This window comes from Oncorhynchus mykiss, chromosome 9 (genome assembly GCF_057628025.1).
Source record: "Oncorhynchus mykiss isolate SJ-2025 chromosome 9, ASM5762802v1, whole genome shotgun sequence".
Taxonomy (NCBI): Eukaryota; Metazoa; Chordata; class Actinopteri; order Salmoniformes; family Salmonidae; genus Oncorhynchus; species Oncorhynchus mykiss.
Window position 1 is genome coordinate 37709956 of NC_143030.1, and position 23943 is coordinate 37733898.

Sequence of the window (23943 nt, forward strand, 5' to 3'; positions counted from 1 at the left end):
TCAAACTAGATGATAGGGACACTGTGGACAATTTTCAGCAAGTTGCAGCAATTGAACTACAGAAATAACCACTTTTCCTTAAACAAGGTCTAAAATCATGTTTGATGAACTCTGGATACAATGTTTAAAACATAACTGGATACAATGTTTAAAACATAACTGTTCAAACTAGATTATAGGGACAATTTTCAGCAAGTTGCAGCAATTGAACTACAGAAATAATCACTTTTCCATAAACAAGGTCTAAAATCATGTTTCGTTGCACTTTGGAAGTACATTTTTTAAAGAACTGTTCAAACTAGATGATAGGGACACTGTGGACAATTTTCAGCAAGTTGCAGCAATTGAACTACAGAAATAACCACTTTTCCATAAACAAGGTCTAAAATCATGTTTGATGCACTCTGGATACAAAGTTTTAAACATAACTGTTCAAACTAGATGATAGGGACACTGTGGACAATTTTCAGCAAGTTGCAGCAATTGAACTACAGAAATAACCACTTTTCCATAAACAAGGTCTAAAATCATGTTTGATGCACTCTGGATACAATGTTTTAAACATAACTGTTCAAACTAGATGATAGGGACACTGGACAATTTTCAGCAAGTTGCAACAATTGAACTACAGAAATAACCACTTTTCCATAAACAAGGTCTAAATCATGTTTGGTTGCACTTTGGAAGTACATTTTTTACAGAACTGTTCAAACTAGATGATAGGGACACTGGACAATTTTCAGCAAGTTGCAGCAATTGAACTACAGAAATAACCACTTTTCCATAAACAAGGTCTAAAATCATGTTTGATGCACTCTGGATACAATGTTTTAAACATAACTGTTCAAACTAGATGATAGGGACACTATGGACAATTTTCAGCAAGTTGCAGCAATTGAATTACAGAAATAACCACTTTTCAATAAACAAGCTCTAAAATCATGTTTGATGAATTCTGGATACAATGTTTTAAACATAACTGTTCAAACTAGATGATAGGGACAATTTTCAGCAAGTTGCAGCAATTGAACTACAGAAATAACCACTTTTCCATAAACAAGGTCTAAATCATGTTTGGTTGCACTTTGGAAGTACATTTTTTACAGAACTGTTCAAAGTAGATGATAGGGACACTGGACAATTTTCAGCAAGTTGCAGCAATTGAATTACAGAAATAACCACTTTTCAATAAACAAGCTCTAAAATCATGTTTGATGAATTCTGGATAAAATGTTTTAAACATAACTGTTCAAACTAGATGATAGGGACAATTTTCAGCAAGTTGCAGCAATTGAACTACAGAAATAACCAATTTTCCATAAACAAAGTCTAAAATCATGTTTGATGCAATCTGGATACAATGTTTTAAACATAACTGTTCAAACTAGATGATAGAGACACTGTGGACAATTTTCAGCAAGTTGCAGCAATTGAACTACAGTAATAACCACTTTTCCATGAACAAGGTCTAAAATCATGTTTGATGTACTCTGGATACAATGCTTTAAACATAACTGTTCAAACTAGATGATAGGGACACTGGACCATTTTCAGCAAGTTGCAGAAATTGAACTACAGAAATAATCACTTTTCCATAAACAAGGTCTAAAATCATGTTTGATGCACTCTGGATACAATGTTTTAAACATAACTGTTCAAACTAGATGATAGGGACACTATGGACAATTTTCAGCAAGTTGCAGCAATTGAACTACAGAAATAACTACTTTCCATAAACAAGCTCTAAAATCATGTTTGATGAACTCTGGATACAATGTTTAAAACATAACTGGATACAATGTTTAAAACATAACTGTTCAAACTAGATGATAGGGACAATTTTCAGCAAGTTGCAGCAATTGAACTACAGAAATAATCACTTTTCCATAAACAAGGTCTAAAATCATGTTTGATGCACTCTGGATACAATGTTTTAAACATAACTGTTCAAACTAGATGATAGGGACACTGGACCATTTTCAGCAAGTTGCAGCAATTGAACTACAGAAATAACCACTTTTCCATAAACAAGGTCTAAATCATGTTTGGTTGCACTTTGGAAGTACATTTTTTACAGAACTGTTCAAACTAGATGATAGGGACACTATGGACAATTTTCAGCAAGTTGCAGCAATTGAACTACAGAAATAACTACTTTCCATAAACAAGCTCTAAAATCATGTTTGATGAACTCTGGATACAATGTTTAAAACATAACTGGATACAATGTTTAAAACATAACTGTTCAAACTAGATGATAGGGACAATTTTCAGCAAGTTGCAGCAATTGAACTACAGAAATAACCACTTTTACATAAACAAGGTCTAAATCATGTTTCGTTGCACTTTGGAAGTACATTTTTTAAGAACTGTTCAAACTAGATGATAGGGACACTGTGGACAATTTTCAGCAAGTTGCAGCAATTGAACTACAGAAATAACCACTTTTCCATAAACAAGGTCTAAAATCATATTGGATGCACTCTGGATACAAAGTTTTAAACATAACTGTTCAAACTAGATGATAGGGACACTGTGGACATTTTTCAGCAAGTTGCAGCAATTGAACTACAGAAATAACCACTTTTCCATAAACAAGGTCTAAAATCATGTTTGATGCACTCTGGATACAATGTTTTAAACATAACTGTTCAAACTAGATGATAGGGACACTATGGCCAATTTTCAGCAAGTTGCAGCAATTGAACTACAGAAATAATCACTTTTCCATAAACAAGGTCTAAAATCATGTTTGATGCACTCTGGATACAATGTTTTAAACATAACTGTTCAAACTAGATGATAGGGACACTGTACCATTTTCAGCAAGTTGCAGCAATTGAACTACAGAAATAACCACTTTTCCATAAACAAGGTCTAAATCATGTTTGGTTGCACTTTGGAAGTACATTTTTTACAGAACTGTTCAAACTAGATGATAGGGACACTGGACAATTTTCAGCAAGTTGCAGCAATTGAACTACAGAAATAACCACTTTTCCATAAACAAGGTCTAAAATCATGTTTGATGCACTCTGGATACAATGTTTTAAACATAACTGTTCAAACTAGATGATAGGGACACTATGGACAATTTTCAGCAAGTTGCAGCAATTGAATTACAGAAATAACCACTTTTCAATAAACAAGCTCTAAAATCATGTTTGATGAATTCTGGATACAATGTTTTAAACATAACTGTTCAAACTAGATGATAGGGACAATTTTCAGCAAGTTGCAGCAATTGAACTACAGAAATAACCACTTTTCCATAAACAAGGTCTAAATCATGTTTGGTTGCACTTTGGAAGTACATTTTTTACAGAACTGTTCAAAGTAGATGATAGGGACACTGGACAATTTTCAGCAAGTTGCAGCAATTGAATTACAGAAATAACCACTTTTCAATAAACAAGCTCTAAAATCATGTTTGATGAATTCTGGATAAAATGTTTTAAACATAACTGTTCAAACTAGATGATAGGGACAATTTTCAGCAAGTTGCAGCAATTGAACTACAGAAATAACCAATTTTCCATAAACAAAGTCTAAAATCATGTTTGATGCAATCTGGATACAATGTTTTAAACATAACTGTTCAAACTAGATGATAGAGACACTGTGGACAATTTTCAGCAAGTTGCAGCAATTGAACTACAGTAATAACCACTTTTCCATGAACAAGGTCTAAAATCATGTTTGATGTACTCTGGATACAATGCTTTAAACATAACTGTTCAAACTAGATGATAGGGACACTGGACCATTTTCAGCAAGTTGCAGAAATTGAACTACAGAAATAATCACTTTTCCATAAACAAGGTCTAAAATCATGTTTGATGCACTCTGGATACAATGTTTTAAACATAACTGTTCAAACTAGATGATAGGGACACTATGGACAATTTTCAGCAAGTTGCAGCAATTGAACTACAGAAATAACTACTTTCCATAAACAAGCTCTAAAATCATGTTTGATGAACTCTGGATACAATGTTTAAAACATAACTGGATACAATGTTTAAAACATAACTGTTCAAACTAGATGATAGGGACAATTTTCAGCAAGTTGCAGCAATTGAACTACAGAAATAATCACTTTTCCATAAACAAGGTCTAAAATCATGTTTGATGCACTCTGGATACAATGTTTTAAACATAACTGTTCAAACTAGATGATAGGGACACTGGACCATTTTCAGCAAGTTGCAGCAATTGAACTACAGAAATAACCACTTTTCCATAAACAAGGTCTAAATCATGTTTGGTTGCACTTTGGAAGTACATTTTTTACAGAACTGTTCAAACTAGATGATAGGGACACTATGGACAATTTTCAGCAAGTTGCAGCAATTGAACTACAGAAATAACTACTTTCCATAAACAAGCTCTAAAATCATGTTTGATGAACTCTGGATACAATGTTTAAAACATAACTGGATACAATGTTTAAAACATAACTGTTCAAACTAGATGATAGGGACAATTTTCAGCAAGTTGCAGCAATTGAACTACAGAAATAACCACTTTTACATAAACAAGGTCTAAATCATGTTTCGTTGCACTTTGGAAGTACATTTTTTAAGAACTGTTCAAACTAGATGATAGGGACACTGTGGACAATTTTCAGCAAGTTGCAGCAATTGAACTACAGAAATAACCACTTTTCCATAAACAAGGTCTAAAATCATATTGGATGCACTCTGGATACAAAGTTTTAAACATAACTGTTCAAACTAGATGATAGGGACACTGTGGACATTTTTCAGCAAGTTGCAGCAATTGAACTACAGAAATAACCACTTTTCCATAAACAAGGTCTAAAATCATGTTTGATGCACTCTGGATACAATGTTTTAAACATAACTGTTCAAACTAGATGATAGGGACACTATGGCCAATTTTCAGCAAGTTGCAGCAATTGAACTACAGAAATAATCACTTTTCCATAAACAAGGTCTAAAATCATGTTTGATGCACTCTGGATACAATGTTTTAAACATAACTGTTCAAACTAGATGATAGGGACACTGTACCATTTTCAGCAAGTTGCAGCAATTGAACTACAGAAATAACCACTTTTCCATAAACAAGGTCTAAAATCATGTTTGATGCACTCTGGATACAAAGTTTTAAACATAACTGTTCAAACTAGATGATAGGGACACTGTGGACAATTTTCAGCAAGTTGCAGCAATTGAACTACAGAAATAACCACTTTTCCATAAACAAGGTCTAAAATCATGTTTGATGCACTCTGGATACAATGTTTTAAACATAACTGTTCAAACTAGATGATAGGGACACTGGACAATTTTCAGCAAGTTGCAACAATTGAACTACAGAAATAACCACTTTTCCATAAACAAGGTCTAAATCATGTTTGGTTGCACTTTGGAAGTACATTTTTTACAGAACTGTTCAAACTAGATGATAGGGACACTGGACAATATTCAAAAAGTTGCAGCAATTGAACTACAGAAATAACCAATTTTCCATAAACAAAGTCTAAAATCATGTTTGATGCACTCTGGATACAATGTTTTAAACATAACAGTTCAAACTAGATGATAGAGACACTGTGGACAATTTTCAGCAAGTTGCAGCAATTGAACTACAGAAATAACCACTTTTCCATAAACAAGGTCTAAAATCATGTTTGATGCACTCTGGATACAAAGTTTTAAACATAACTGTTCAAACTAGATGATAGGGACACTGTGGACAATTTTCAGCAAGTTGCAGCAATTGAACTACAGAAATAACCACTTTTCCTTAAACAAGGTCTAAAATCATGTTTGATGAACTCTGGATACAATGTTTAAAACATAACTGGATACAATGTTTAAAACATAACTGTTCAAACTAGATGATAGGGACAATTTTCAGCAAGTTGCAGCAATTGAACTACAGAAATAATCACTTTTCCATAAACAAGGTCTAAAATCATGTTTCGTTGCACTTTGGAAGTACATTTTTTAAAGAACTGTTCAAACTAGATGATAGGGACACTGTGGACAATTTTCAGCAAGTTGCAGCAATTGAACTACAGAAATAACCACTTTTCCATAAACAAGGTCTAAAATCATGTTTGATGCACTCTGGATACAAAGTTTTAAACATAACTGTTCAAACTAGATGATAGGGACACTGTGGACAATTTTCAGCAAGTTGCAGCAATTGAACTACAGAAATAACCACTTTTCCATAAACAAGGTCTAAAATCATGTTTGATGCACTCTGGATACAATGTTTTAAACATAACTGTTCAAACTAGATGATAGGGACACTGGACAATTTTCAGCAAGTTGCAACAATTGAACTACAGAAATAACCACTTTTCCATAAACAAGGTCTAAATCATGTTTGGTTGCACTTTGGAAGTACATTTTTTACAGAACTGTTCAAACTAGATGATAGGGACACTGGACAATTTTCAGCAAGTTGCAGCAATTGAACTACAGAAATAACCACTTTTCCATAAACAAGGTCTAAAATCATGTTTGATGCACTCTGGATACAATGTTTTAAACATAACTGTTCAAACTAGATGATAGGGACACTATGGACAATTTTCAGCAAGTTGCAGCAATTGAATTACAGAAATAACCACTTTTCAATAAACAAGCTCTAAAATCATGTTTGATGAATTCTGGATACAATGTTTTAAACATAACTGTTCAAACTAGATGATAGGGACAATTTTCAGCAAGTTGCAGCAATTGAACTACAGAAATAACCACTTTTCCATAAACAAGGTCTAAATCATGTTTGGTTGCACTTTGGAAGTACATTTTTTACAGAACTGTTCAAAGTAGATGATAGGGACACTGGACAATTTTCAGCAAGTTGCAGCAATTGAATTACAGAAATAACCACTTTTCAATAAACAAGCTCTAAAATCATGTTTGATGAATTCTGGATAAAATGTTTTAAACATAACTGTTCAAACTAGATGATAGGGACAATTTTCAGCAAGTTGCAGCAATTGAACTACAGAAATAACCAATTTTCCATAAACAAAGTCTAAAATCATGTTTGATGCAATCTGGATACAATGTTTTAAACATAACTGTTCAAACTAGATGATAGAGACACTGTGGACAATTTTCAGCAAGTTGCAGCAATTGAACTACAGTAATAACCACTTTTCCATGAACAAGGTCTAAAATCATGTTTGATGTACTCTGGATACAATGCTTTAAACATAACTGTTCAAACTAGATGATAGGGACACTGGACCATTTTCAGCAAGTTGCAGAAATTGAACTACAGAAATAATCACTTTTCCATAAACAAGGTCTAAAATCATGTTTGATGCACTCTGGATACAATGTTTTAAACATAACTGTTCAAACTAGATGATAGGGACACTATGGACAATTTTCAGCAAGTTGCAGCAATTGAACTACAGAAATAACTACTTTCCATAAACAAGCTCTAAAATCATGTTTGATGAACTCTGGATACAATGTTTAAAACATAACTGGATACAATGTTTAAAACATAACTGTTCAAACTAGATGATAGGGACAATTTTCAGCAAGTTGCAGCAATTGAACTACAGAAATAATCACTTTTCCATAAACAAGGTCTAAAATCATGTTTGATGCACTCTGGATACAATGTTTTAAACATAACTGTTCAAACTAGATGATAGGGACACTGGACCATTTTCAGCAAGTTGCAGCAATTGAACTACAGAAATAACCACTTTTCCATAAACAAGGTCTAAATCATGTTTGGTTGCACTTTGGAAGTACATTTTTTACAGAACTGTTCAAACTAGATGATAGGGACACTATGGACAATTTTCAGCAAGTTGCAGCAATTGAACTACAGAAATAACTACTTTCCATAAACAAGCTCTAAAATCATGTTTGATGAACTCTGGATACAATGTTTAAAACATAACTGGATACAATGTTTAAAACATAACTGTTCAAACTAGATGATAGGGACAATTTTCAGCAAGTTGCAGCAATTGAACTACAGAAATAACCACTTTTACATAAACAAGGTCTAAATCATGTTTCGTTGCACTTTGGAAGTACATTTTTTAAGAACTGTTCAAACTAGATGATAGGGACACTGTGGACAATTTTCAGCAAGTTGCAGCAATTGAACTACAGAAATAACCACTTTTCCATAAACAAGGTCTAAAATCATATTGGATGCACTCTGGATACAAAGTTTTAAACATAACTGTTCAAACTAGATGATAGGGACACTGTGGACATTTTTCAGCAAGTTGCAGCAATTGAACTACAGAAATAACCACTTTTCCATAAACAAGGTCTAAAATCATGTTTGATGCACTCTGGATACAATGTTTTAAACATAACTGTTCAAACTAGATGATAGGGACACTATGGCCAATTTTCAGCAAGTTGCAGCAATTGAACTACAGAAATAATCACTTTTCCATAAACAAGGTCTAAAATCATGTTTGATGCACTCTGGATACAATGTTTTAAACATAACTGTTCAAACTAGATGATAGGGACACTGTACCATTTTCAGCAAGTTGCAGCAATTGAACTACAGAAATAACCACTTTTCCATAAACAAGGTCTAAAATCATGTTTGATGCACTCTGGATACAAAGTTTTAAACATAACTGTTCAAACTAGATGATAGGGACACTGTGGACAATTTTCAGCAAGTTGCAGCAATTGAACTACAGAAATAACCACTTTTCCATAAACAAGGTCTAAAATCATGTTTGATGCACTCTGGATACAATGTTTTAAACATAACTGTTCAAACTAGATGATAGGGACACTGGACAATTTTCAGCAAGTTGCAACAATTGAACTACAGAAATAACCACTTTTCCATAAACAAGGTCTAAATCATGTTTGGTTGCACTTTGGAAGTACATTTTTTACAGAACTGTTCAAACTAGATGATAGGGACACTGGACAATATTCAAAAAGTTGCAGCAATTGAACTACAGAAATAACCAATTTTCCATAAACAAAGTCTAAAATCATGTTTGATGCACTCTGGATACAATGTTTTAAACATAACAGTTCAAACTAGATGATAGAGACACTGTGGACAATTTTCAGCAAGTTGCAGCAATTGAACTACAGAAATAACCACTTTTCCATAAACAAGGTCTAAAATCATGTTTGATGCACTCTGGATACAAAGTTTTAAACATAACTGTTCAAACTAGATGATAGGGACACTGTGGACAATTTTCAGCAAGTTGCAGCAATTGAACTACAGAAATAACCACTTTTCCATAAACAAGGTCTAAAATCATGTTTGATGCACTCTGGATACAATGTTTTAAACATAACTGTTCAAACTAGATGATAGGGACACTGGACCATTTTCAGCAAGTTGCAGCAATTGAACTACAGAAATAACCACTTTTCCATAAACAAGGTCTAAATCATGTTTGGTTGCACTTTGGAAGTACATTTTTTACAGAACTGTTCAAACTAGATGATAGGGACACTATGGCTATGGACAATTTTCAGCAAGTTGCAGCAATTGAACTACAGAAATAACTACTTTCCATAAACAAGCTCTAAAATCATGTTTGATGAACTCTGGATACAATGTTTAAAACATAACTGGATACAATGTTTAAAACATAACTGTTCAAACTAGATGATAGGGACAATTTTCAGCAAGTTGCAGCAATTGAACTACAGAAATAATCACTTTTCCATAAACAAGGTCTAAAATCATGTTTCGTTGCACTTTGGAAGTACATTTTTTAAAGAACTGTTCAAACTAGATGATAGGGACACTGTGGACAATTTTCAGCAAATTGCAGCAATTGAACTACAGAAATAACCACTTTTCCATAAACAAGGTCTAAAATCATGTTTGATGCACTCTGGATACAATGTTTTAAACATAACTGTTCAAACTAGATGATAGGGACACTGGACAATTTTCAGCAAGTTGCAACAATTGAACTACAGAAATAACCACTTTTCCATAAACAAGGTCTAAATCATGTTTGGTTGCACTTTGGAAGTACATTTTTTACAGAACTGTTCAAACTAGATGATAGGGACACTGGACAATATTCAGCAAGTTGCAGCAATTGAACTACAGAAATAACCAATTTTCCATAAACAAAGTCTAAAATCATGTTTGATGCACTCTGGATACAATGTTTTAAACATAACAGTTCAAACTAGATGATAGAGACACTGTGGACAATTTTCAGCAAGTTGCAGCAATTGAACTACAGAAATAACCACTTTTCCATGAAACAAGGTCTAAAATCATGTTTGATGCACTCTGGATACAAAGTTTTAAACATAACTGTTCAAACTAGATGATAGGGACACTGTGGACAATTTTCAGCAAGTTGCAGCAATTGAACTACAGAAATAACCACTTTTCCATAAACAAGGTCTAAATCATGTTTGGTTGCACTTTGGAAGTACATTTTTTACAGAACTGTTCAAACTAGATGATAGGGACACTATGGACAATTTTCAGCAAGTTGCAGCAATTGAACTACAGAAATAACTACTTTCCATAAACAAGCTCTAAAATCATGTTTGATGAACTCTGGATACAATGTTTAAAACATAACTGGATACAATGTTTAAAACATAACTGTTCAAACTAGATGATAGGGACAATTTTCAGCAGGTTGCAGCAATTGAACTACAGAAATAACCACTTTTACATAAACAAGGTCTAAATCATGTTTCGTTGCACTTTGGAAGTACATTTTTTAAAGAACTGTTCAAACTAGATGATAGGGACACTGGACAATTTTCAGCAAGTTGCAGCAATTGAACTACACAAATAACGACTTTTCCATAAACAAGGTCCAAAATCATGTTTGATGCACTCTGGATACAAAGTTTTAAACATAACTGTTCAAACTAGATGATAGGGACACTGTGGACAATTTTCAGCAAGTTGCAGCAATTGAACTACAGAAATAACCACTTTTCCTTAAACAAGGTCTAAAATCATGTTTGATGAACTCTGGATACAATGTTTAAAACATAACTGGATACAATGTTTAAAACATAACTGTTCAAACTAGATGATAGGGACAATTTTCAGCAAGTTGCAGCAATTGAACTACAGAAATAATCACTTTTCCATAAACAAGGTCTAAAATCATGTTTCGTTGCACTTTGGAAGTACATTTTTTAAAGAACTGTTCAAACTAGATGATAGGGACACTGTGGACAATTTTCAGCAAGTTGCAGCAATTGAACTACAGAAATAACCACTTTTCCATAAACAAGGTCTAAAATCATGTTTGATGCACTCTGGATACAAAGTTTTAAACATAACTGTTCAAACTAGATGATAGGGACACTGTGGACAATTTTCAGCAAGTTGCAGCAATTGAACTACAGAAATAACCACTTTTCCATAAACAAGGTCTAAAATCATGTTTGATGCACTCTGGATACAATGTTTTAAACATAACTGTTCAAACTAGATGATAGGGACACTGGACAATTTTCAGCAAGTTGCAACAATTGAACTACAGAAATAACCACTTTTCCATAAACAAGGTCTAAATCATGTTTGGTTGCACTTTGGAAGTACATTTTTTACAGAACTGTTCAAACTAGATGATAGGGACACTGGACAATTTTCAGCAAGTTGCAGCAATTGAACTACAGAAATAACCACTTTTCCATAAACAAGGTCTAAAATCATGTTTGATGCACTCTGGATACAATGTTTTAAACATAACTGTTCAAACTAGATGATAGGGACACTATGGACAATTTTCAGCAAGTTGCAGCAATTGAATTACAGAAATAACCACTTTTCAATAAACAAGCTCTAAAATCATGTTTGATGAATTCTGGATACAATGTTTTAAACATAACTGTTCAAACTAGATGATAGGGACAATTTTCAGCAAGTTGCAGCAATTGAACTACAGAAATAACCACTTTTCCATAAACAAGGTCTAAATCATGTTTGGTTGCACTTTGGAAGTACATTTTTTACAGAACTGTTCAAAGTAGATGATAGGGACACTGGACAATTTTCAGCAAGTTGCAGCAATTGAATTACAGAAATAACCACTTTTCAATAAACAAGCTCTAAAATCATGTTTGATGAATTCTGGATAAAATGTTTTAAACATAACTGTTCAAACTAGATGATAGGGACAATTTTCAGCAAGTTGCAGCAATTGAACTACAGAAATAACCAATTTTCCATAAACAAAGTCTAAAATCATGTTTGATGCAATCTGGATACAATGTTTTAAACATAACTGTTCAAACTAGATGATAGAGACACTGTGGACAATTTTCAGCAAGTTGCAGCAATTGAACTACAGTAATAACCACTTTTCCATGAACAAGGTCTAAAATCATGTTTGATGTACTCTGGATACAATGCTTTAAACATAACTGTTCAAACTAGATGATAGGGACACTGGACCATTTTCAGCAAGTTGCAGAAATTGAACTACAGAAATAATCACTTTTCCATAAACAAGGTCTAAAATCATGTTTGATGCACTCTGGATACAATGTTTTAAACATAACTGTTCAAACTAGATGATAGGGACACTATGGACAATTTTCAGCAAGTTGCAGCAATTGAACTACAGAAATAACTACTTTCCATAAACAAGCTCTAAAATCATGTTTGATGAACTCTGGATACAATGTTTAAAACATAACTGGATACAATGTTTAAAACATAACTGTTCAAACTAGATGATAGGGACAATTTTCAGCAAGTTGCAGCAATTGAACTACAGAAATAATCACTTTTCCATAAACAAGGTCTAAAATCATGTTTGATGCACTCTGGATACAATGTTTTAAACATAACTGTTCAAACTAGATGATAGGGACACTGGACCATTTTCAGCAAGTTGCAGCAATTGAACTACAGAAATAACCACTTTTCCATAAACAAGGTCTAAATCATGTTTGGTTGCACTTTGGAAGTACATTTTTTACAGAACTGTTCAAACTAGATGATAGGGACACTATGGACAATTTTCAGCAAGTTGCAGCAATTGAACTACAGAAATAACTACTTTCCATAAACAAGCTCTAAAATCATGTTTGATGAACTCTGGATACAATGTTTAAAACATAACTGGATACAATGTTTAAAACATAACTGTTCAAACTAGATGATAGGGACAATTTTCAGCAAGTTGCAGCAATTGAACTACAGAAATAACCACTTTTACATAAACAAGGTCTAAATCATGTTTCGTTGCACTTTGGAAGTAAATTTTTTAAGAACTGTTCAAACTAGATGATAGGGACACTGTGGACAATTTTCAGCAAGTTGCAGCAATTGAACTACAGAAATAACCACTTTTCCATAAACAAGGTCTAAAATCATATTGGATGCACTCTGGATACAAAGTTTTAAACATAACTGTTCAAACTAGATGATAGGGACACTGTGGACATTTTTCAGCAAGTTGCAGCAATTGAACTACAGAAATAACCACTTTTCCATAAACAAGGTCTAAAATCATGTTTGATGCACTCTGGATACAATGTTTTAAACATAACTGTTCAAACTAGATGATAGGGACACTATGGCCAATTTTCAGCAAGTTGCAGCAATTGAACTACAGAAATAATCACTTTTCCATAAACAAGGTCTAAAATCATGTTTGATGCACTCTGGATACAATGTTTTAAACATAACTGTTCAAACTAGATGATAGGGACACTGTACCATTTTCAGCAAGTTGCAGCAATTGAACTACAGAAATAACCACTTTTCCATAAACAAGGTCTAAATCATGTTTGGTTGCACTTTGGAAGTACATTTTTTACAGAACTGTTCAAACTAGATGATAGGGACACTATGGACAATTTTCATCAAGTTGCAGCAATTGAACTACAGAAATAACTACTTTCCATAAACAAGCTCTAAAATCATGTTTGATGAACTCTGGATACAATGTTTAAAACATAACTGGATACAATGTTTAAAACATAACTGTTCAAACTAGATGATAGGGACAATTTTCAGCAAGTTGCAGCAATTGAACTACAGAAATAATCACTTTTCCATAAACAAGGTCTAAAATCATGTTTCGTTGCACTTTGGAAGTACATTTTTTAAAGAACTGTTCAAACTAGATGATAGGGACACTGTGGACAATTTTCAGCAAGTTGCAGCAATTGAACTACAGAAATAACCACTTTTCCATAAACAAGGTCTAAAATCATGTTTGATGCACTCTGGATACAAAGTTTTAAACATAACTGTTCAAACTAGATGATAGGGACACTGTGGACAATTTTCAGGAAGTTGCAACAATTGAACTACAGAAATAACCACTTTTCCATAAACAAGGTCTAAATCATGTTTGGTTGCACTTTGGAAGTACATTTTTTTCAGAACTGTTCAAACTAGATGATAGGGACACTGGACAATATTCAAAAAGTTGCAGCAATTGAACTACAGAAATAACCAATTTTCCATAAACAAAGTCTAAAATCATGTTTGATGCACTCTGGATACAATGTTTTAAACATAACAGTTCAAACTAGATGATAGAGACACTGTGGACAATTTTCAGCAAGTTGCACCAATTGAACTACAGAAATAACCACTTTTCCATAAACAAGGTCTAAAATCATGTTTGATGCACTCTGGATACAAAGTTTTAAACATAACTGTTCAAACTAGATGATAGGGACACTCTGGACAATTTTCAGCAAGTTGCAGCAATTGAACTACAGAAATAACCACTTTTCCATAAACAAGGTCTAAAATCATGTTTGATGCACTCTGGATACAATGTTTTAAACATAACTGTTCAAACTAGATGATAGGGACACTGGACCATTTTCAGCAAGTTGCAGCAATTGAACTACAGAAATAACCACTTTTCCATAAACAAGGTCTAAATCATGTTTGGTTGCACTTTGGAAGTACATTTTTTACAGAACTGTTCAAACTAGATGATAGGGACACTATGGACAATTTTCAGCAAGTTGCAGCAATTGAACTACAGAAATAACTACTTTCCATAAACAAGCTCTAAAATCATGTTTGATGAACTCTGGATACAATGTTTAAAACATAACTGGATACAATGTTTAAAACATAACTGTTCAAACTAGATGATAGGGACAATTTTCAGCAAGTTGCAGCAATTGAACTACAGAAATAATCACTTTTCCATAAACAAGGTCTAAAATCATGTTTCGTTGCACTTTGGAAGTACATTTTTTAAAGAACTGTTCAAACTAGATGATAGGGACACTGTGGACAATTTTCAGCAAGTTGCAGCAATTGAACTACAGAAATAACCACTTTTCCATAAACAAGGTCTAAAATCATGTTTGATGCACTCTGGATACAAAGTTTTAAACATAACTGTTCAAACTAGATGATAGGGACACTGTGGACAATTTTCAGCAAGTTGCAGCAATTGAACTACAGAAATAACCACTTTTCCATAAACAAGGTCTAAAATCATGTTTGATGCACTCTGGATACAATGTTTTAAACATAACTGTTCAAACTAGATGATAGGGACACTGGACAATTTTCAGCAAGTTGCAACAATTGAACTACAGAAATAACCACTTTTCCATAAACAAGGTCTAAATCATGTTTGGTTGCACTTTGGAAGTACATTTTTTACAGAACTGTTCAAACTAGATGACAGGGACACTGGACAATATTCAGCAAGTTGCAGCAATTGAACTACAGAAATAACCAATTTTCCATAAACAAAGTCTAAAATCATGTTTGATGCACTCTGGATACAATGTTTTAAACATAACAGTTCAAACTAGATGATAGAGACACTGTGGACAATTTTCAGCAAGTTGCAGCAATTGAACTACAGAAATAACCACTTTTCCATAAACAAGGTCTAAAATCATGTTTGATGCACTCTGGATACAAAGTTTTAAACATAACTGTTCAAACTAGATGATAGGGACACTGTGGACAATTTTCAGCAAGTTGCAGCAATTGAACTACAGAAATAACCACTTTTCCATAAACAAGGTCTAAAATCATGTTTGATGCACTCTGGATACAATGTTTTAAACATAACTGTTCAAACTAGATGATAGGGACACTGGACAATTTTCAGCAAGTTGCAACAATTGAACTACAGAAATAACCACTTTTCCATAAACAAGGTCTAAAATCATGTTTGATGCACTCTGGATACAAAGTTTTAAACATAACTGTTCAAACTAGATGATAGGGACACTGTGGACAATTTTCAGCAAGTTGCAGCAATTGAACTACAGAAATAACCACTTTTCCATAAACAAGGTCTAAAATCATGTTTGATGCACTCTGGATACAATGTTTTAAACATAACTGTTCAAACTAGATGATGGGGACACTGGACCATTTTCAGCAAGTTGCAGCAATTGAACTACAGAAATAACCACTTTTCCATAAACAAGGTCTAAATCATGTTTGGTTGCACTTTGGAAGTACATTTTTTACAGAACTGTTCAAACTAGATGATAGGGACACTATGGACAATTTTCAGCAAGTTGCAGCAATTGAATTACAGAAATAACTACTTTCCATAAACAAGCTCTAAAATCATGTTTGATGAACTCTGGATACAATGTTTAAAACATAACTGGATACAATGTTTAAAACATAACTGTTCAAACTAGATGATAGGGACAATTTTCAGCAAGTTGCAGCAATTGAACTACAGAAATAATCACTTTTCCATAAACAAGGTCTAAAATCATGTTTCGTTGCACTTTGGAAGTACATTTTTTAAAGAACTGTTCAAACTAGATGATAGGGACACTGTGGACAATTTTCAGCAAGTTGCAGCAATTGAACTACAGAAATAACCACTTTTCCATAAACAAGGTCTAAAATCATGTTTGATGCACTCTGGATACAAAGTTTTAAACATAACTGTTCAAACTAGATGATAGGGACACTGTGGACAATTTTCAGCAAGTTGCAGCAATTGAACTACAGAAATAACCACTTTTCCATAAACAAGGTCTAAAATCATGTTTGATGCACTCTGGATACAATGTTTTAAACATAACTGTTCAAACTAGATGATAGGGACACTGGACAATTTTCAGCAAGTTGCAACAATTGAACTACAGAAATAACCACTTTTCCATAAACAAGGTCTAAATCATGTTTGGTTGCACTTTGGAAGTACATTTTTTACAGAACTGTTCAAACTAGATGATAGGAACACTGGACAATATTCAGCAAGTTGCAGCAATTGAACTACAGAAATAACCAATTTTCCATAAACAAAGTCTAAAATCATGTTTGATGCACTCTGGATACAATGTTTTAAACATAACAGTTCAAACTAGATGATAGAGACACTGTGGACAATTTTCAGCAAGTTGCAGCAATTGAACTACAGAAATAACCACTTTTCCATGAAACAAGGTCTAAAATCATGTTTGATGCACTCTGGATACAAAGTTTTAAACATAACTGTTCAAACTAGATGATAGAGACACTGTGGACAATTTTCAGCAAGTTGCAGCAATTGAACTACAGTAATAACCACTTTTCCATAAACAAGGTCTAAAATCATGTTTGATGCATTCTGGATACAATGTTTTAAACATAACTGTTCAAACTAGATGATAGGGACACTGGACCATTTTCAGCAAGTTGCAGAAATTGAACTACAGAAATAACCACTTTTCCATAAACAAGGTCTAAATCATGTTTGGTTGCACTTTGGAAGTACATTTTTTACAGAACTGTTCAAACTAGATGATAGGGACACTATGGACAATTTTCAGCAAGTTGCAGCAATTGAACTACAGAAATAACTACTTTCCATAAACAAGCTCTAAAATCATGTTTGATGAACTCTGGATACAATGTTTAAAACATAACTGGATACAATGTTTAAAACATAACTGTTCAAACTAGATGATAGGGACAATTTTCAGCAGGTTGCAGCAATTGAACTACAGAAATAACCACTTTTACATAAACAAGGTCTAAATCATGTTTCGTTGCACTTTGGAAGTACATTTTTTAAAGAACTGTTCAAACTAGATGATAGGGACACTGGACAATTTTCAGCAAGTTGCAGCAATTGAACTACACAAATAACGACTTTTCCATAAACAAGGTCCAAAATCATGTTTGATGCACTCTGGATACAAAGTTTTAAACATAACTGTTCAAACTAGATGATAGGGACACTGTGGACAATTTTCAGCAAGTTGCAGCAATTGAACTACAGAAATAACCACTTTTCCATAAACAAGGTCTAAAATCATGTTTGATGAACTCTGGATACAATGTTTAAAACATAACTGGATACAATGTTTAAAACATAACTGTTCAAACTAGATGATAGGGACAATTTTCAGCAAGTTGCAGCAATTGAACTACAGAAATAATCACTTTTCCATAAACAAGGTCTAAAATCATGTTTCGTTGCACTTTGGAAGTACATTTTTTAAAGAACTGTTCAAACTAGATGATAGGGACACTGTGGACAATTTTCAGCAAGTTGCAGCAATTGAACTACAGAAATAACCACTTTTCCATAAACAAGGTCTAAAATCATGTTTGATGCACTCTGGATACAAAGTTTTAAACATAACTGTTCAAACTAGATGATAGGGACACTGGACAATTTTCAGCAAGTAGCAACAATTGAACTACAGAAATAACCACTTTTCCATAAACAAGGTCTAAAATCATGTTTGATGAACTCTGGATACAATGTTTAAAACATAACTGGATACAATGTTTAAAACATAACTGTTCAAACTAGATGATAGGGACAATTTTCAGCAGGTTGCAGCAATTGAACTACAGAAATAACCACTTTTACATAAACAAGGTCTAAATCATGTTTCGTTGCACTTTGGAAGTACATTTTTTAAAGAACTGTTCAAACTAGATGATAGGGACACTGGACAATTTTCAGCAAGTTGCAGCAATTGAACTACACAAATAACGACTTTTCCATAAACAAGGTCCAAAATCATGTTTGATGCACTCTGGATACAAAGTTTTAAACATAACTGTTCAAACTAGATGATAGGGACACTGTGGACAATTTTCAGCAAGTTGCAGCAATTGAACTACAGAAATAACCACTTTTCCATAAACAAGGTCTAAAATCATGTTTGATGAACTCTGGATACAATGTTTAAAACATAACTGGATACAATGTTTAAAACATAACTGTTCAAACTAGATGATAGGGACAATTTTCAGCAAGTTGCAGCAATTGAACTACAGAAATAATCACTTTTCCATAAACAAGGTCTAAAATCATGTTTCGTTGCACTTTGGAAGTACATTTTTTAAAGAACTGTTCAAACTAGATGATAGGGACACTGTGGACAATTTTCAGCAAGTTGCAGCAATTGAACTACAGAAATAACCACTTTTCCATAAACAAGGTCTAAAATCATGTTTGATGCACTCTGGATACAAAGTTTTAAACATAACTGTTCAAACTAGATGATAGGGACACTGGACAATTTTCAGCAAGTAGCAACAATTGAACTACAGAAATAACCACTTTTCCATAAACAAGGTCTAAAATCATGTTTGATGAACTCTGGATACAATGTTTAAAACATAACTGGATACAATGTTTAAAACATAACTGTTCAAACTAGATGATAGGGACAATTTTCAGCAAGTTGCAGCAATTGAACTACAGAAATAATCACTTTTCCATAAACAAGGTCTAAAATCATGTTTCGTTGCACTTTGGAAGTACATTTTTTAAAGAACTGTTCAAACTAGATGATAGGGACACTGTGGACAATTTTCAGCAAGTTGCAGCAATTGAACTACAGAAATAACCACTTTTCCATAAACAAGGTCTAAAATCATGTTTGATGCACTCTGGATACAAAGTTTTAAACATAACTGTTCAAACTAGATGATAGGGACACTGGACAATTTTCAGCAAGTTGCAACAATTGAACTACAGAAATAACCACTTTTCCATAAACAAGGTCTAAATCATGTTTGGTTGCACTTTGGAAGTACATTTTTTACAGAACTGTTCAAACTAGATGATAGGGACACTGGACAATATTCAACAAGTTGCAGCAATTGAACTACAGAAATAACCAATTTTCCATAAACAAAGTCTAAAATCATGTTTGATGCACTCTGGATACAATGTTTTAAACATAACAGTTCAAACTAGATGATAGAGACACTGTGGACAATTTTCAGCAAGTTGCAGCAATTGAACTACAGAAATAACCACTTTTCCATAAACAAGGTCTAAAATCATGTTTCGTTGCACTTTGGAAGTACATTTTTTAAAGAACTGTTCAAACTAGATGATAGGGACACTGTGGACAATTTTCAGCAAGTTGCAGCAATTGAACTACAGAAATAACCACTTTTCCATAAACAAGGTCTAAAATCATGTTTGATGCACTCTGGATACAAAGTTTTAAACATAACTGTTCAAACTAGATTATAGGGACACTGTGGACAATTTTCAGCAAGTTGCAGCAATTGAACTACAGAAATAACCACTTTTCCATAAACAAGGTCTAAAATCATGTTTGATGCACTCTGGATACAATGTTTTAAACATAACTGTTCAAACTAGATGATAGGGACACTGGACAATTTTCAGCAAGTTGCAACAATTGAACTACAGAAATAACCACTTTTCCATAAACAAGGTCTAAATCATGTTTGGTTGCACTTTGGAAGTACATTTTTTACAGAACTGTTCAAACTAGATGATAGGGACACTGGACAATATTCAACAAGTTGCAGCAATTGAACTACAGAAATAACCAATTTTCCATAAACAAAGTCTAAAATCATGTTTGATGCACTCTGGATACAATGTTTTAAACATAACAGTTCAAACTAGATGATAGAGACACTGTGGACAATTTTCAGCAAGTTGCAGCAATTGAACTACAGAAATAACCACTTTTCCATAAACAAGGTCTAAAATCATGTTTGATGCACTCTGGATACAATGTTTTAAACATAACAGTTCAAACTAGATGATAGAGACACTGTGGACAATTTTCAGCAAGTTGCAGCAATTGAACTACAGAAATAACCACTTTTCCATAAACAAGGTCTAAAATCATGTTTGATGCACTCTGGATACAAAGTTTTAAACATAACTGTTCAAACTAGATGATAGGGACACTGTGGACAATTTTCAGCAAGTTGCAGCAATTGAACTACAGAAATAACCACTTTTCCATAAACAAGGTCTAAAATCATGTTTGATGCAATCTGGATACAATGTTTTAAACATAACTGTTCAAACTAGATGATAGGGACACTATGGACAATTTTCAGCAAGTTGCAGCAATTGAATTACAGAAATAACCACTTTTCAATAAACAAGCTCTAAAATCATGTTTGATGAACTCTGGATACAATGTTTTAAACATAACTGTTCAAACTAGATGATAGGGACAATTTTCAGCAAGTTGCAGCAATTGAACTACAGAAATAACCACTTTTCCATAAACAAGGTCTAAATCATGTTTGGTTGCACTTTGGAAGTACATTTTTTACAGAACTGTTCAAACTAGATGATAGGGACACTGGACAATTTAGCAAGTTGCAGCAATTGAACTACAGAAATAACACATTTTCCATAAACAAAGTCTAAAATCATGTTTGATGCAATCTGGATACAATGTTTTAAACATAACTGTTCAAACTAGATGATAGAGACACTGTGGACAATTTTCAGCAAGTTGCAGCAATTGAACTACAGTAATAACCACTTTTCCATAAACAAGGTCTAAAATCATGTTTGATGTACTCTGGATACAATGTTTTAAACATAACTGTTCAAACTAGATGATAGGGACACTGGACCATTTTCAGCAAGTTGCAGCAATTGAACTACAGAAATAATCACTTTTCCATAAACAAGGTCTAAAATCATGTTTCGTTGCACTTTGGAAGTACATTTTTTAAAGAACTGTTCAAACTAGATGATAGGGACACTGTGGACAATTTTCAGCAAGTTGCAGCAATTGAACTACAGAAATAACCACTTTTCCATAAACAAGGTCTAAAATCATGTTTGATGCACTCTGGATACAAAGTTTTAAACATAACTGTTCAAACTAGATGATAGGGACACTGGACAATTTTCAGCAAGTTGCAACAATTGAACTACAGAAATAACCACTTTTCCATAAACAAGGTCTAAATCATGTTTGGTTGCACTTTGGAAGTACATTTTTTACAGAACTGTTCAAACTAGATGATAGGGACACTGGACAATATTCAACAAGTTGCAGCAATTGAACTACAGAAATAACCAATTTTCCATAAACAAAGTCTAAAATCATGTTTGATGCACTCTGGATACAATGTTTTAAACATAACAGTTCAAACTAGATGATAGAGACACTGTGGACAATTTTCAGCAAGTTGCAGCAATTGAACTACAGAAATAACCACTTTTCCATAAACAAGGTCTAAAATCATGTTTCGTTGCACTTTGGAAGTACATTTTTTAAAGAACTGTTCAAACTAGATGATAGGGACACTGTGGACAATTTTCAGCAAGTTGCAGCAATTGAACTACAGAAATAACCACTTTTCCATAAACAAGGTCTAAAATCATGTTTGATGCACTCTGGATACAATGTTTTAAACATAACTGTTCAAACTAGATGATAGGGACACTGGACAATTTTCAGCAAGTTGCAACAATTGAACTACAGAAATAACCACTTTTCCATAAACAAGGTCTAAATCATGTTTGGTTGCACTTTGGAAGTACATTTTTTACAGAACTGTTCAAACTAGATGATAGGGACACTGGACAATATTCAACAAGTTGCAGCAATTGAACTACAGAAATAACCAATTTTCCATAAACAAAGTCTAAAATCATGTTTGATGCACTCTGGATACAATGTTTTAAACATAACAGTTCAAACTAGATGATAGAGACACTGTGGACAATTTTCAGCAAGTTGCAGCAATTGAACTACAGAAATAACCACTTTTCCATAAACAAGGTCTAAAATCATGTTTGATGCACTCTGGATACAATGTTTTAAACATAACAGTTCAAACTAGATGATAGAGACACTGTGGACAATTTTCAGCAAGTTGCAGCAATTGAACTACAGAAATAACCACTTTTCCATAAACAAGGTCTAAAATCATGTTTGATGCACTCTGGATACAAAGTTTTAAACATAACTGTTCAAACTAGATGATAGGGACACTGTGGACAATTTTCAGCAAGTTGCAGCAATTGAACTACAGAAATAACCACTTTTCCATAAACAAGGTCTAAAATCATGTTTGATGCAATCTGGATACAATGTTTTAAACATAACTGTTCAAACTAGATGATAGGGACACTATGGACAATTTTCAGCAAGTTGCAGCAATTGAATTACAGAAATAACCACTTTTCAATAAACAAGCTCTAAAATCATGTTTGATGAACTCTGGATACAATGTTTTAAACATAACTGTTCAAACTAGATGATAGGGACAATTTTCAGCAAGTTGCAGCAATTGAACTACAGAAATAACCACTTTTCCATAAACAAGGTCTAAATCATGTTTGGTTGCACTTTGGAAGTACATTTTTTACAGAACTGTTCAAACTAGATGATAGGGACACTGGACAATTTAGCAAGTTGCAGCAATTGAACTACAGAAATAACACATTTTCCATAAACAAAGTCTAAAATCATGTTTGATGCAATCTGGATACAAAGTTTTAAACATAACTGTTCAAACTAGATGATAGGGACACTGGACCATTTTCAGCAAGTTGCAGAAATTGAACTACAGAAATAATCACTTTTCCATAAACAAGGTCTAAAATCATGTTTGATGCACTCTGGATACAATGTTTTAAACATAACTGTTCAAACTAGATGATAGGGACACTGGACCATTTTCAGCAAGTTGCAGAAATTGAACTACAGAAATAACCACTTTTGCATAAACAAGGTCTAAATCATGTTTGGTTGCACTTTG